A 17,412-nucleotide genomic window follows, 5' to 3' on the forward strand; every position below is an offset into this window, starting at 1 on the left:
AACCAGAGTCAGAGACGGCTTTCTCGGTTAGGTCGCGTGTACCGTAATTTATGCTTCTACAGGTGCATGCTTCACTCCGCTCGGTGATTGCCAGGTGACAAAAGGTTACCTTTTGCTGCGCACACCTTCCTTTTGTTCCGTCCCTCCCAACCGACTCCTCTTCTCCCGCTAAATATCGTTGAGTCTGTGTGTGGTCGAAATAATTCCCGCTAGCCTGCTTCTTAATCAATCATTTTCACTCAACGAAATCCTTCATTTCTCTCCGTTCGTCAGTGTTCGCCAAGGGTGTGTTTGGCCCTTTTTTTTCGAGCCTGCTGCCATTCCGCGGACATCTTTCTCTCTCTCTCTCCGCTACATGTTAGTTTTAATATGTTAATTTCAATTAGTACCATCACTTCCGGCACACATAACTCACACCTGATGCACCGTAGTAACCCCATTATATGCTCAGCTTGCTTTAGCTGTCACTGTCAAAAAAAAAAGTCGCAACGCAAAGCAACAAAATACAGGAATGTGGTCGTAAATTGATTAACTCCCAACGCTTGATTTACACTTCTCCTGCACGGTGCGTAGGTGGGAGGAGCGCAACTAAGACGAGAAAAAAAAGCAAGCGGACGCACAAACATTTGCATTCATTCATTAATCAACCATCAGTTTTCCCTCCCCCTCCACACGCCGTATGCTGTTGCGTGTGGGAATCGATCATCGCTTTTCGCTGTGTTTCAAGTGCATCCGGAGAACCCGTCACCGTCTCTCCGTGCGGAATTGCATTCGCGATGCGTTCTGTCATCGGTACACGTGTGCTACGCCCGGCTCCGGGGGTTGTGTAGTTTTCCGGGTGGTATATTGGTGTGCAATGGCACCGGAACTCCTTCGTCCCGGCCACTTGACGCGACCCAGGCCAGGAACAGACCCCTAGGGACATTGGCCCGAGGAGCGAATGGCTCTCGACCATATTCAGTCCGGGGGAAAATTACATCCCAGAAAAATCGCTGTTAACATATGTTTCCCACTGGGACATCATCATCATCATCATTGGCAGCATCATATCCACTCCACTCGCCCGCTTTCAAGCTGACTTCGTCGTCACTGCCCGTAGCTGATCTATTTTCCCGCCGAACCGTTTTTGAGCCGTTTGTTTTCGGTTTGTTTGTTCCCGTCCCCGCGTCACAATGATGCGTCCGCGGATATAAAAAGGGAGTGAGGGGCGCAAACGCCGAAAGGGGGAAGAAAGCGAACTCACTTGAAAGTGGATAATAAATTACGCTCGAAAGCACTGTCACTCGATCGGGGCACCGCCACCCCCCGCTCAGGGGTGCGAGCCAGGACAATCCACATCCCTTTCTGAGGTCCAAAAGAGAGAGAGAGAGAGAGATACAGCAGCGAGGGGGAAAACATCGACGATGACGAGCATGATGAAGTTACAACTTGTTAACCTCCTTCCCCTTCTTAGGCAACATAACAACAATAAAAAAAAAACAAAACAACAACTTGAAACACCATTATTCATCTTCGTCAGCTCTCGGCTGTCGTCGAACTCGCCCTGCCCCGGCTCCCGCGTTTTTTTTTCTCCCGCACCCATCTGCCACCGTCTGCAGGACACAGCGGCCCCGAGGGGGGGTAAGGGGCAGGGGCAGGGGCGAAGAAATCACCAAAAGCGAAAAAAAGGGCCCGGGCCCGGGGTTTTCGTGTTATTATGTTTTCGGCACAATTCATTACCTAAATGTCATCCAAATATAAATAATCGCATATCATTTCCTCCCCCTTCCAAAGTGCGCGCACTTTTTGGTTCTGTCCATACATCGGCAAGCGAATGTGCGTGGGGTGGGGATGGGAGGTATGGATGGTTGTAGATTTGCTGCGCTTGTGTGATGTAACATATTCTGCCGTTGTCGTCCAGCAAGGCAGGACATTCTGCCCTTTTTGGCGCTGTATTACTTCGCTACCGAAGAACTTCTGTAATGTCTGAGATGTGCTGATGTCTAAATCCTTCGAAAACTTAGACGAGATTCGCTTAAGGTGGCTTCTGGGGATCCGAATCTTCTCATCTGAGGATCTGAGGATCTGAGAATCTGTGAATCTTCTCAATTTTATCGAGGCTATCCTCAGGATATTAGCGAAGAAGTGTTCGTGGAACATCAGCTAAGGCATTTCCTAGAATTGAGGCTCTCACTGAGAGCCTTTTAAACTTACCATACATTTGAGCATAACTCTGTTCAGTGCATGAGTAGTAATCGGGATGTATGGGATGTCCTTGATTTTCCATCGTGAGCAACTGTTTCACTGATTCGAGGTGATGATCAATCTCCAGATCTTCTAGATTCGATGTCTTTGGCTCACAGCGATTCACAACGCCACTAGTCGCGGTAATTTAGGGATCCAATAGTGATTAAGACCCTAACGCACGATGCACTAAATGCTGGATTTTGTATTCTGATAATTCTTCAACTCCACAGACACAATGAAGCGAAGACCTTTAGAATATCTCGCTCGCTATCCTGCTTCTTGCTGGAACTTTTTTGCTCAGTAATTCACAACACACAACCTCGCGTTAATGAATAGATCCAACAGTTCTTAAGAACCCTGGAGCACACGCTACACAACAGATTCTTCCCAATATCTCCAGACAAATATCACCAACAATTGTCAGAGCAAATCGTTCAAGAGTGTCTCACTGTTTAGACAAACAATCCCTTTTTCCTGCTTCTTGTTGGAGTTTGATGCCTTTCGGTCAGTATTTCACAACTCACAGCTCCAAGAGTTGTTAAGATCCTAAACGATACACCTTTCCTTCTTCTGGTAAGTAATATCTTGGAGCCTTAGTCTGCGGGGAGAAGACACGTCTGTTCACCTGGACACTTTCTACTATAATGAGCTACTCGGTCCCACTCTTCTGCTGCATATCGCTCAAAACACCATTGCAGTTGTGTGCCCTTTGTCTATTAACGCGATCTTATCCGCTACCGATACAGAGGCATTCTAGACATACCGGGAAGTGTGATGCAGTTATTCGTTTTGTAACAATACATCCGATTGTGTGGATAAAATGATGAGTAGGAGTTCTATCGCAGCGAGGACAGATCTTTATCGACTGCAAAACCAGCTCCATTTGCCCCGGGGAGCAATCATCAAGAATTCCATACATTGGCAGTGTTTCCCGATTGTGTCACCTTCATCGCCGTGTGGTTCAAACCGAGGGGGATCCTTTGTTTAGTCTGAGCATGAATCCACTTTCATGCGTGGCTCATGCGGCTCGTGAAAGGTGGCATACACCCCGACCCTCGCCGATCAGACTCACCGCGCTCGAGCCCGGGTGATAGCGCCCCAACCCCCTCGGAAAGTAAAACAGATAGCATGGACCAGTGCGTCCCAATGCCGACAATCGGGCTGCCTTTTGCACGTTCTGTTCGGTGCTCTAATCTTGCGCCGTGCGTCTCGAATAACGTCGGTGCGGTCGCAGTAAACACCGGTAGCATCGAAAGTTTCAACCAACAACGGCGAGACAACAACAGAAAAAAAATGCCCAACTTCCCGAGGATCAGATTTGGGGTTTTTATTTAACTCTGCATATTTGGTTATGTTTGCTTCTTCGCCTTCCAGCCTGAGCTGATCCGAACTGACTGCAGCGCAGGGAACAACAAGAGTAAGCAATCATAAAAAAACACACACATAAATATACATATACAGACCTAAATTAAATCCATGCCTCCCTCGTACGTCTGTGTACGATTTTTTTTTTTTGCTGTGTGTTTCGTGGGGTGTCCAGCAAGGTCTGACGGGTTTGATCGGTTGACTCAAACCGACGCGACTCCACACTCGGGGCTTATGGGGCTGATTGATCGGAATATTAAATGACAAACAAATGGCCACGGGTTCTTCGGGATGGGGCCATCCACTCTTCTGCTCCCTCTCCCTCTAGTCTTCCCCCTTCATGGGGTTCACACTGAACAAGACGAGGGGTGGGGGGTTAGGTCGCCGATTTGTGTGACATCCGATACCGGTTAGTCAATGTTGCCCCCGGATGCTGCTGCTGATGACGCTGGCGTACAGTAGCAACGGCGACGACAAACGACGTCTTGCCCTTTCCTTTCTTCCTTACCCACCCCCTCCCCCGTTCAACCCTCTGCCAAGAGCACGGGCGCGCCACGAATTCGATTCCGACGAGCAAAAATAAAAAAAAAACAAAAGGTAGCCGAAGGAAAAGGGCACAAAGATTCTAGAAGAAAGTTTCCGAACCGAACAACAGCCAACAATCGGGAGCCAAACCGCACCGCGTTGCGTGTCATCCTTTCTCTTCGCCGAGGTGAAAAGATCCTAAATTTGACCTCATTATATTTTTCCTTCGGTGGAAAATTGGTAACCGAAGGAGACAATGGTAGCAACAAACTCCAAACAAAAAAAAAAGGTTTACGCACTCATACTATTTCTGTTTTTTTTCTTTTGTTGGTAATTTATTTTTGTATTATGCGTGCAAAAATGTTAACATCATCAACCCCCTTTTGGGTTAAGGAATGGAAGATCTTACCCTTTGCTGGTGAGGTTTGGGGCGGTTGTGCGAGATCGAATTTCAACACCGGTAACGGAGTCACCTCGACCGACATTGTGCGTGTATGTGCGTGTGTGTGTGCATCAGTGAAGGGGAAAGAAGATCTCTGAAGATCGCAGGGTAGTGCAGCATAATGCAACACGCATACACCATGAGGATGCAATTCCTATCCACCGGAGCATCTCGTCAAAATGCACTTTTTGGCATGCTGAATGTTGCAACACGCACGTAAAAAGAGGAAAATCTAAAATGAAGGAACGCAATTGCGCAAGTAGAACTCCCCGGGGAGTTGCGAGGGATAGAGATTATTTCGGCAAATCTTCAACCGTCTTTCCCGCCAAGCGAAAAGAGATTCTTACACAATTGCCGGTGCTAATCCTGCTTCTAAAAAGCAATGAAGAAAACCCCTCCGACGAGAACCGCCACTCTTCCATTGTTGCGGCGGCGTGGTTGGAATATCCAGCAGAAGCGGCCGTTAAATCCCGGGCGTTCCGGTTCGCAGGACCAACCCAGCAGGGCGTGCGGGCGCACCCCTGAGGAAAATTACTTTGCGAGGCAAAACGAAAATGAAAGGAATCGAAACTGTCTTACTCTGTCTCTATTGGACGGATGAATGGTGAATAATGCCTACCCGACAGCCAGTGAAGGAATGTACCAAAGCACACACACACACACACATTGCGTAAGTAAGAAGGAAATTGGGAGGGTTTTGTTTGTGCGCTCCGAAAGTAACTTCTTTTCATTCGCTGTTTAGGCAAGAAGGATCTCGTCTAAGCGAAAGTTAAACCTCGCTAGTCGCCACTCGAAACGAAGAAGATATGTGTGTGTTTGCGCATCAATCAAACCATCAATGGGTGCGCATCCGGAAGGTATAGGAAAATTGCATCTTCAGCATCCAGAAACGAAGCAATGGATGCGAAAGCAGATACGAACACCTTTGCCGGGCTGGCGGTGTTTGCTGTTTCGCGGTTTCCCAACCCACTCCGGGTGTGTTGAATGAATACCGTGTTAATCTTTTCCTTTCCATTTTATTGGACGTGAAGAAACTGCTGCAGGACATGTGGCACGGTGTTGGGAATGTTATTTTCATACAAAGCTCACCTTTTGCAAGGAGGATTAATAGTGGGTTTTGGTTGTTACTTCCCTGTTTATTGCGTCTTCGGAGAGTAGATGCGTTGTAGAGAGAGTTTGGCCTATGGATATCAATACGGATGTTTGTTTTGGAAAATTGGCCCACGGAGTCCGAGAGAGTTCCTCGTCAGGTATCTCCACAGGTGAGAGAGTTCCTACAAGTATCTCCACCAATAGATTCCACAGGTATCTCCAGCGATTTCCTTTTGGTATCTTCACAGATGAGAGAGTTTCTTCAGATATCTCCAAATATTAGAGAATTACTTCAGGTATCTCCACAGATAGATCCCACAGATTCCTCCATTCTGATTCCAGATTCTGGTATCTCCTCCAGGTATCACCACAGATGAGAGAGTTCCTACAGGTATCTTCATAGATAAATCCCACAGGTACCCCCACAGATTCCCTTCTGGTATCTCCTCCAGGTATCTCCACAGATGAGAGAGTTCTTCCAGGTATCTCCACAGGTGAGAGAGTTCCTTCAGGTATCTTCACAGATGGATTCCACAAATTCCCTTCTGGTATCTCCTCCAGGTATCTCCACAAATGAGAGAGTTCCTACAGGTATCTTCATAGATAAATCCCACAGGTACCCCCACAGATTCCCTTCTGGTATCTCCTCCAGGTATCTCCAAAGATAAGAAAGTTCTTCCAGGTATCTCCAATGATAAAAGAGAGCTCATTCAGGTATCTTCACAGATAAATCCCACAGGTATCCCCACTGGAAATAGTCCTGTTCCTGTATCGCCATATTTCGAAGCGATGCGGAGAAGTACATTGCATGGAATAGTTGTTTATGGCTGATGATTCATATTGAGGGAGGGACTTGCCAATTACACGACGCTGGATCGAATTTAGTTGACAATTCTCAGCGTAGCATAGCAAACGTATGATAATCTTGTTTGTCTATTAATTAATTTTAAATTTCCTTCATTTCACTTTATTCAATTTAATTTCAAAATGTAAACTTTCACAAAGCAACAGCTTTCTTGAGCGAAATGGCTTATCGCTGGATCGACCGAAGAAACTCGTTAAGCACTTAATAATGTGCCTTTTATACTCGAATACGCACTAAGAGCAAAAGGTTTCCCCTTAATGCCTATCGGCTTACGCACGGTAATTGTAGACGATATAATTTTCCAAAGTAACAAACTTACTGCTTCCCTTTTGCAAACCTCGCCACAACTGTTTGAGCCACAATTTGATTACACGAGCTACGGTTTCGGTAACAATTACTCGCCCAAAACTAGCTTTTGTGGACCGAGTTTTCTTTTCACCCTTTTTTCCGGACCTCGCAATCCTCCCCACACACACACAATGGCACCCATTATCAATCTTTGCATTACAAAAAGGAACACAAACGGCGCAAAAAAAAACAACGCACATGCGGAAACAAACTAATCGCATTTGAGCGCTGTGTTCGCCAAGTGCCGTTGCATTGTTTCGCCTCTCGGGAGGGGTGCTCCTTTCCACCCCCTGGATTTTGTCGCACAGTCGCGCTCCGATCGAGAGATTGCCGTGTGTTCGGGCGAGATTTAAACTGTCCGATAGCAGGCGCAATACATTTGCCCAGCATAAGTGACGCAGATGTGCGAGTGAAGGGATTAGCGACGTTGTAACTCTCGCCGGCAGTCACCAGCCACACCCTGGCCGCGGGCAGATATAGATTCTTCCAGCCGCGCAGCCACTTGAACGGGACGGCCGCGAACGAAAAGCCGAAAAACGTCAAAACATCGCAATCGCTGGCGTTGTCTGGCTATCGCAACCGTACGATCGGAGGTTTTCCGCTGGCCCCCCACCCCCGGGCACTGGAAGTGGCAAACACACCCCCTACCACGCCGTCCCTCGCCGGTGCGTGTTATCTGACGGTGACATTAAAGTAATTATTTCCATTTGTCTCGACAATAATGCGTTTTTATTGTCCACCGTGCCCGGCACTTGTGCCGACCGACTGTTGCGCGGTACCGTTTTCCGCTTTCCGGTGGTGGTTCCTGCATCTTATCAGCTGGCAGAGATCGCGTACCCTGGCATACATACATATACAGCCGGGTGCTGATCGGATATCGGGCTCTCGGGTGCGATGAAAAGGGGAACGAATTTTTCCAAACCCGCCAGCGCGCGCTTTTCCATTTGCCCTCCCCGTACAAACTTTTCACCGATCAGCGAATGGTTTAACGCAACCCTCCCCGGGATTAACTGTTTGTGGGATGGTGCGACGGGGACGGCAGGGAGGGAACGCGAAACGCAACGAGCTGATAAGGATCTTCCAACAAGCGACGTGAAAAGCTGGCAAACTCTCCGGGAAATGGATATCGATTTGTTTTTCCTTTGATGGCAATCGAAATGAAATCCGCTAGTCGGTATCTGTGTGTGTGTGTGTCCGTGTAGGGGGTGTAGCAGGGCGGAAGCAGGGAGCAGCAGTAGGCGAAGACTGTTCCGGATCCGGTCCGCATATTCAAGAGGGAAAACGCAGCAAAGAAGGGAAAGCAAAGACGAATTTTCGTGGAATTGGATTGCGGTGAACCGAAACCGAAGCTGCTGGAGCAGACGGCGAGCGAAGGAGACGGTTTTTGGGGGGAGGGGAGAGGGGAGTTGCGGGATCGGAAGAAAAGTGAAGCGCGAACCATGATTGGTCGGTTGTCGGATAAGTGCTTTTCCACAGTTTCCAAGGGGAAGAATTCGTTTTATCCTTGGCCTGCTTCTAGTGGTGTTGTGATTTTTCTTTTTCCTATGCGTCGCTTCTTGCCGGAAAATTGATGGAATTTTCATCCTGCCGAGATAGGGCGGAATCGGGAACAGGAGGACTAGGGTTCGCAGGGCGAAATGGTGGATGTGTATCCTCATCTTTTCGATGAGTTCTGGATTGGATGTGTTACTTTCTTTGGCATCCTTTAATTATACTTCATCCAAATACATGAAGAGCGTCCAGACTGTCAGGTGTTCCAACTTATCCTTAACCTTCTTCAATATATCTTGCCATCGCTTAAACTCCTACTTGAACCGTAACTTCTCACTGCAAGAAAATCGCTTAATGTATTCTTCAAACTATACAAACTGATGTTGTGCTGGATGAATCTTTTAAGAAGAGTCATTCATTTGACTCTTTAGTGAGGAATCACTCAAAGCAGGACTGGACTATCAAAAGATTCATGAATCCTCAGAGAAGTGGCGTTCTTTTTTGAAGTCTCTAAACACCCCTACTGGCGTTGTGCTTAATGAGTCTTATAAGAAGAGTTATTCAATTGACTCTTCAGCGAGAAATCACTCAAAGCAGGACTAGACTCCCAAAAGGTTCATGAATCCTCAGAGGAGTTTTGTTCTTTTTTTGGAGCCCCTTAGCGAGATGGAAGTTTAAAAACAGATGACCGGGGGAGGAGGGGGGGGGGGGGGTGGGAGGTCCATAACGGACCAGCCCCTTGGATCATAAATCTTTGGAGAGATTGAGATTCATTCAGCTTCATGAGTCTGAATCCGATTAACCCAACACCTGGCACACACCTCAGTAAGTGAAATGGAAAAAAAAGGATTCTTCGCGGCTACCGAGAAAGGATACCGATGAAGTCATCACCTTGCTGGAGATGGAACTCCAAACCGCAGTGATCTTTCCCACCGGGCAAGATTAATCTCAACGCTCCCGTTGTTTTTGCGCACAATACTTTCGCAGCTTGCGGCGAAAGGATACCCGGGAGGCGAATCAAAAAAAAAAAAGGATAACCGCAAAGCAAAACCTTCTGGGGTGATGATGTCATTTACTGGCAAAAAAAATAAAATTAATACGCCATCCTTCATTCAGTCGGTGTTAACATCTGTCTGTAACACTGTTTCGCCGAAAATGGCTTGATGAAACGTCTTGGCAATGGTGCCTGTCGTGTGTGTGTGTGTGTGGGTCCTTAAGAAGGAGGTGAAATTGAGCTCGCATGCACAAACCCACACATGAGCCTTTCGTAATGCAAAACAACAAAAAAATCGAAATGGGAAAATGCACAAATCCGCAATATTCAAGTGGGAAACACTCTCATCGGCTCAAGCAACATTGTGCATGATCCTTACGGCGTGATCCTCTCCTTTATCGGCCGTTTGCTAATAATCAGGATGGGAAAAGTGTGCAGTAATAATAATACTAATAATAATAAAGCGAAACCAACCAACAACAACAAAAAAACCCAGGGAACCGTGCGGGAGGGCCGGGGCAGCAGATACCCGGTACGGGGCACATTAATAAATCCCTCACTCAAGCGGGGCGCGATGAAAAAGGGAACAGAAAGGGCACAATTTTTAAAAACCACAAGGATACATTCCACAAGCCACAACAGCACCACAACAGCACGAGGGAGAGGAGAAAAGGTTACTGCCGGGCCAATCCTTTTCCTCCGTTCGTATTGCCTGCGCCTTACAGCAGCGCAGAGAGTCCCTTAGGCGAGTGGTCCACCGGTAAGGACGAAAGAGGATCGCGCGCAAAAGGATCGTGTCCTCCATTGAAAAAGCGCTCAAGAGGATGATGATTATGATGGTTTGTGTTGTTTGATTATGATGTGCGGATCATTGGGCTTGAAAATTGTTCCCATTCTTGCCCATTCCGCCCGTTCTTAGGCTAATATCCTTTTTTTTTGGTTGGGTTGTTGGTGTTTTTCCCCCTTGCTTCCAACGGCAAGTAGACGGACCGGGTGGGTCGGCTTTACTCATTTACTTTCGAGTGCCGCATCAGATCAATTTCTAATCCCGCCAGCGGCGAACACGGTGCGATGCAAGGAGGTTTTTACGGCCCGGGAAATACAGGAATGGACCTCAATAGGAGCGGTACTCTGGTTTTGATGCCCAGAAAGGATACCAATAGGATCCCGGGCTCTTAGACGGCCAGCAGGGCCGGGAAGGGACGGTCGGCCACACAGTAACCGCTTTACCGCGCTAAAAATATTAAAAGTAAACGTGCGACAGCACCAAAAACAATGCGAAACGAAGAGAAGAACAATGCGAGGACCTCGTGCGAAATGAGGAAAATGGACTTGCCTACCCCTCCGCAGCCGCCCTGCACTCAGCTCCTCATCGCAAAGGCTTTGAAAAAAAAAACCCAACAACCGGATCACATTTAGGACGAAACAAGGCGGATTTGTAAAGGATCGCGGACGCACTTAAAACTATTACCAGCATTGGTGGCCCACTCGAGTGGTGGGCGGAGGCTCGGTGGGTTGTTGGGCTACGGCTTTAACCGTGCTCTGGCTGCTCGGTTTCGTGTGTGCGGCCTGATGGAACACGGCAAATTTGCTTATCCAATCCAACGCTGGCACTCGCCGGTGGCGTACCTCGTCCGTGCGCGTTACATCGCCAGGTACTTGAGCCGGGCGTAAGGATGTTTGTCCACCCCGGCTGTATTAAGCTTTCCGGGACCCCGGAGAACCCTCTTATCGATGAATGGCTTAATTGTCGATAATCGATAATAGCTTTAAGCGCGTGTACACCCGATTTGTATTCTGGGTGCGCCCCTCGCCTCGCCTGCGTAAGCGGATCTTTCGCCTTACAGGTGTGCGCTGCTGCGAACCGTGGACACTCCGAACTTCAAGTGGCTGCTGCAGGCGAAGGCCTGCCGGCCGAATCCGGCACCGAACCGGGTTGTTGTAAATGCTGACAGGATTGTACCCCCAAAAACCGCTTATTGTGGGCACACTTTTTTCCGTCTTTTCGAACTCTTCCCATTGCTGGTTGGGATTCGCGTAGCTCCGGTGTCGAAGCGCGCCGTGATGTCTTGCGTAAATACAGCTCTGTTTGGGCGAAATGTCGCGTACGTGGCTCCGATGGATATTTAGATGTGTAGCAGCAAAGCAATCACATCCTCATCCACACACACACACACACACTGCTGCACAACCGCTGGAATCTTAACGCGCAACTTGTCGTCTAGACATGTCCAAAAGAATAATACAAAAAAAGGGAATCGAGCAACGTCCAAAAACAGAAAACGGTAGCAACTAATCAGAACCTTCCCCGGATCAACATCAATCTACATCACGTCGTGATGTTGCACCACGAAATCTGCGCCGAAGGTCCGAAACAGCGAGGGACACAAAGTGGGAAAGAAGGACGACGCGGCACCCAACCAACTCAAATCGCTTCTGACAGGCGACAAAGGTTAGTTTGGACGGGGCCGGCGCGTGAGGGCGAAGGTGGGCGACCAGAACAGGACGGCAAATATAATCAAAACAAATGTAATTCTATCTACCCATCGGTTTCATCCCGATCTGGCTTTGCGCCGCCCTTCTGCGGCCTTCCGCGGCACCGTCATCGACCGGAGGTCTGGCACTGTCAGGCAGCTGACAGGTAGCAGAGCCGGCACAGGTTCCGATGAAAGGTGACACTGGTGCGCTAACTGTGGGTATTGCTGCGGACGGGAGCAGCAATTTTGGAGATCGAATGAATCTATGCGGCACGTTCCGAACTTTTGGAACTCTTGGAATTTATGAACGATGGTAACTCATCCGTCAAGATTGTGCGGTAAATGCAACAAAAATGGAGTAAACTTCAAATATAGTTTTGGACATTACTGAGGACGGGATCAGTTTTTCAGGAGATCACATTAACCTTTGCAGCATGTTCCGAATTTTTGGAACTCTTGGAATTTATGAAGGTTGGTAACTAATTCTTCAAGATTATGAGGTAACTACAACAAAACATCTGTACAAAAAGTGAGTAAACCTCAAATATAATTTTAGACATTACTGAGGACGGGTTTTTTTTGTTGAGATCACATTAAGTTTTGCGGCACGTTCTGATCTTTTGGAACTCTTGGAATTTACGTAGAATGCCGTAGAACATCTTCAATATTATGAGGTAATTGCAACAAAAAATCAGTACAAAAAAAGGAGTAAACTTCAAATAAACTTCTGGAAACTACTGAGGACGGGATCAAATTTTCTGGGGTTACATTAATCTATGCGGCACGTTTCAAACTTTTGGAACTCTTGGAATTTACGTAGAATGCTAACCTATTCTTCGATATTATGAGGTAATTGCAACAAAAAATCAATACCAAAATGGAGTAAACCTCAAATATAATATTGGAGATTACTGAGGACGGCATCAGTTTTTCTGGAGATCATAGTAATCTGCGAGGCAAGTTCCGAACTTTAGGAACTCTTGGAATTTATTAAGGATGGTAACTAATTCTTCAAGATTCTGAAGTAATACCAACAAGAAATCCATACAAAAAGTGGTTATAAGTTAATTACTTTAATAGCTTCAATTTATGAAATGCTATCAACTCCCCAATTGACCGCCAGCAGTCAGATACTAAAGCTGTTAACGATCTTCTTACACCCCAGTTAGGTTCCACAAGTCCCCAGAAACACGTCCGATGACGCCGACAAATTAGAATGAAAACAATTACATCATCCCAGGCTAAGGACCACACCACTCGCTTGTTCTGCCCGCTAACGAACTGCGCCCGTTTGATTAGCAATCCTTCTGATTTTCGCGCTGCTCCGTGCCACAATCAAGCACAACACAATGGCCAGACGACACCAACGAAAAACATCACGTTGGATCGATCGGTTAAGGGTTCGGACTTCACCGGAGGCCGCGATGGGTGAACCAGCAGTGGCGCATTTGTTTATGCTACACGTCGGAATTCACCATTCGCAAACTGCCGGCAGTTTGGTGCTCCTGGAGCTGTCAAGTGGAGCTTCCCTATCAGTCATCGGAGGGATCGTTTGAGTCGTTATTTATACCTTTCGAAACCTTAAACAACGGGAGTGTTGTTTGGAGCCGGGTTCCCGCTGGGTGCTTACACCTTTTCCCACTCCGACACGTGTGTGCTTGTTGGAGATTAAATTCTAGTCTGTCCGCGTCGCGCCCCATAGTGCGGATAGTGTCAGAGGCCCCAAGATCTTCAACCTCCAGCAGAACACTCCATTTTTTGTCAAATCTTCCCACCGTCGTCTACGGCTCCACTCCTCTTCGACTCCGAGTACTGCAGCGTTGGGTTACAGTTTTCGGCTTCTTGTCGGAACTCGGAAGCGATTAACGTGCGCTAATCGTCCGACGGCCAGTAGCACCAAGAATTCGGCACCATCGCTCGCGCCCTTCTTGGCCAGACTCCCTCAACGGTGCGCAAACATCATACGGGCGAAAGGCAAACACCGAAAACAGAACACATCCGAAGGACCTCCTGGGCGTTTTTTTTTTTTTTTTGGGTCTCTCTCTCTCTCTACCCCTTTTCCTTTCCCAGGTCCGACCAGAAAACGCTCCACCAACGCGCGCCCAACGGTTTGTTCCGCGGTTTTGTGTGGTTTCGTGCGCTGTGTCGGTGCGCCCTTTTTTTTCGGACCCTTCTCGCTTGTTATTGTTCATCTCCGGTAGCGGCCACCGGGAGTTAACAAATTAACAAATTTTTACCACCCCTTCCGCCATTCCCCCCCACCCCCCCCAACCCCTCAAAACCACACACAGACCCCTGTGAGTGTAGGGCGGCGCGGTGACGGGCCGCTAGTCCCATCGAAACAAGGGGCTCCCGGTGTTTGGTTTTAGGATCGGAAGGTTCGCTTAGTGACCGGACCTAAACACACATTCCTCCGCCAGGCCCGGGAGCACATATGCCGCGCCAGCGACGGACCCGAACAGGTTGTTTTGTTTGCACGCGCGTCTGTTCGTGTCCAGTCGAAATCAGTATCAAACGCTTCCGAAATTTAAAAAATAAAACCCACGTCGGCCTCTTCCTTTCGGGTGCTTTCTTGAAGTGTGGACTGCTACAACGAGCGAGGACCATGCGTTGTAATAGCATCACAGCTCTAGGGGGGGGTTTTGTGGGTCGCGAATTTGATTTGATGGAAAATTTGATCGCGAGCGAAGAAAAATTGTGAGAGGCTTCAAGGGCCGGGAAGGTCCTGTTCGACCAGTGACTGTGTGGGGGGATTCATCCATCATAATAACAGCATTACTCCCCCCCCCCCCCTCCCCATTTCACTCCAATTTCACTGCCCGCAACCAAAATCCATTGTTTGCGCAGAATCCAAACCGTAAAACGCCGTCGCCTCCTCTTAAAGGATCACTTCCGGCCATTCGTCCTTGGTTCAAAAAAAAAATAAAAATAAGGACGATTGGTGTGTTGGTGTAGCTGTGCGTACAATTTTCCCATTTCCCTTTTTGCCGCTAAACCAATTTCACGTACTTTCCTTTTGCCGGATTGCTTTACGTGGGCACGCGAGCTGGAACATTTTCCGGGGCGGCCCGGGTAAATGGTCCGTTGGAAAATGGGTTTTATCGATTTTGTTTTTTGGTCGCCCCGAGAAAAGAAAAACCGGGTTTTCCCCAACTCGATAAAAAAGTGTAAGATTTGCTCGTCCGACCCCGGACGGGGTTTTGTTTTGCCCTGAAGCTGAGCGAAAGGTTTTTGCCCGATTTCGCTGTGGTAGTTTATGGAAGGTGAGAGTTATTGGTCGCGTCAGGCCTGTCGATACGAATGTGGAGCAGTTTGGGGACTAGTACTGGTGCCCCCGGCTGATTAGACGAGCCCAAGCACCAAGAAGAGTTCGAAGATTTCCTCCCCAGGAGTCTTCCAAAAATTAACGCCCCTGTGGCGTGGCGTTGGTGGCGAAGAAGAGGAGTTCGCTATCAGGCGGTTTAACATAACCCAAACACTTACCTGGTTCCATCGCTGCTGGGCTGTTCGGTTCGTTTTGCTCTTTTGATAGCAGAGTCAAGCGTTGATAGTTGATGGTGCACTGCACTCCGGTAACAGTTCCGAACGAGCCGTCCGAAAAGGGTTTTGTGGCACGCTACACTAACCGATTTGCTGCCAACAAAAACGACGGCCAAGGGGGGAGGGGGAGGAGGTTTGGGGGGGGTTGTTGGAGGGTCGCTACAGTCTCCCCTTCTGCGGTGAGAACGCCTTGATTGAAGAGGTGCGCTGCCTTTTCAAACCGGGTTGGGGGTGGCCCACCCCGCCTTAAGGGTTGGCCCGTTGGCTGTTTCAAACACTCACGCTCCACGCGGCGCGGGGATCTCTATCCGAGCACACATGCACACTAGACAGGCTCCGTTGGCAAAACCCGAACCCCGCACACACCCGCCTTCCACCCACACACAGTGAAACACGCGCGAACACCGAGCGAATTTTACACCCCGACCGGGCCGGGGGCACACGCACGCTGCTAGGGGCTTGGTTTTCTTTTTGGAGCGAATTTTCCACCCCCTTTTTGTTGTTGTTGTTGTAATATCCTCACGGGTGGAGCTATTCGGCACGGAACCACCGTGTGTTGGCTTACAGGCAAGTACGCCGACGACGGCACTGCCCCAACACTTTCGCCCGGTTCGGGGGGTCCTGCATCGGTCCAGGCGGATTGTACACGCGGGAGTTGTCTTTGATGCTGTACGATGCGCGGAAGTGATTGCCCTCCCCGAACAGGACGTCTGCACAGATAGAGTAAAGGTTTGGAGGTTCCCCCCCAGCTGTGGATGAGGTTGCTAGTGTGTCAGGGTACTTAGAATGAGGGAGTGAGGGGGGAGGAGATGATCACCCAACCCTGAACTCAGACGGTCCCTTTTTTTGTACTTAATTATTTCAGGTTTTTGTGCTTATGCTTTGAAGGCGATTTAGAGTTGGACACCAGCGTCTACGGCCGCCGGTTCCGTCATTCCCGGCGGGGACCCGGCTTTGTATCGCGTTACAGACGTGCCGCTCACTAGTGTGTTCTTCCCTGAGTGCTGCACAACACCACGGTTTTAAGGCACGATTTTCCGACAACCGACCGGTTCGGTGTCCGTACGGATGCTTTCGGGGTGGGGCCCTTCCTGCCGGTCACTGACTGCTGCCGCAAGTCCACCAACGGTTGTGTGACATCGTTCGTCTAACACCCTAACGCCACTGCTTCACTGGGGGGTGTGAAACCCGTGAGGCTGTTCATTCCCGGTGGATGATCTAAAGCTCGCAACTTAAAACACTCTCTGCGTCTTGAAGGTACTGGATGCGGGCAGGTACCGCAATGTAGCTACTAGCGATGGCTTCCACTAACTGGAGTCTTCCGACGTGCCTTCGTACACCTTGCGCTCCCGTTTTATTGATGCTTCTTCACTCAGCAGCGGCAGTCAGTCGTCGCGTACTGCTGCCGATCCCAGAGTACATCGACAGCGAAAGGATTCGCCAGCCTGTTCTGTCCGAGCAGGTGTGGTTTGTTGATGAGCAATAGTTGAGTGACGATTGAAATCCACCACACACCCAGGTGGGTGGTCACACACGGAAACACCTGCACCGCACACGTAGCCGAACCACCCTCACCCACCACACCACCTTTAGCCGCTGGTGGAAAATTCGAACACCCCCAACGAACGGCAACGGAACAGAACAAAAAACCCCCCCAAAAAGGGAACCTCCCGCGAATTGGTCGCGCGCGCGTTTTTGAAAAAAATGCACCCACAACTAGCCGCGCCGCGTATTTTCTATGCTTTCCTAAGGGGCGGTGGTGGTGTTCGTTTTTTGTTTTTTCGCGCGATTCTAGTTTCCGCCCGTAGTTTGCTGGGGTGGTTTTTTCCCTACCGTTTTCTGTGGGTGTGTGGTTTTCTTCGGTTTTTCTTCTTCTTCTGTTGCTCCCCCGGAAGCCGACGCAACACTGTACACACACACGCGCTACTCTCTCTCTCGGTGTACCACAACCGTACTCACTAGCCAGCGGTAGAACGAGAACTGTCGCCGCCCGAACCGAAACACCCGTTTCCCTGTGGGTTTTTTCCGAATTCATCCGGCCCGGGGC

The sequence above is a fragment of the Anopheles marshallii genome, chromosome X, assembly GCF_943734725.1.
Source record: "Anopheles marshallii chromosome X, idAnoMarsDA_429_01, whole genome shotgun sequence".
Taxonomy (NCBI): Eukaryota; Metazoa; Arthropoda; class Insecta; order Diptera; family Culicidae; genus Anopheles; species Anopheles marshallii.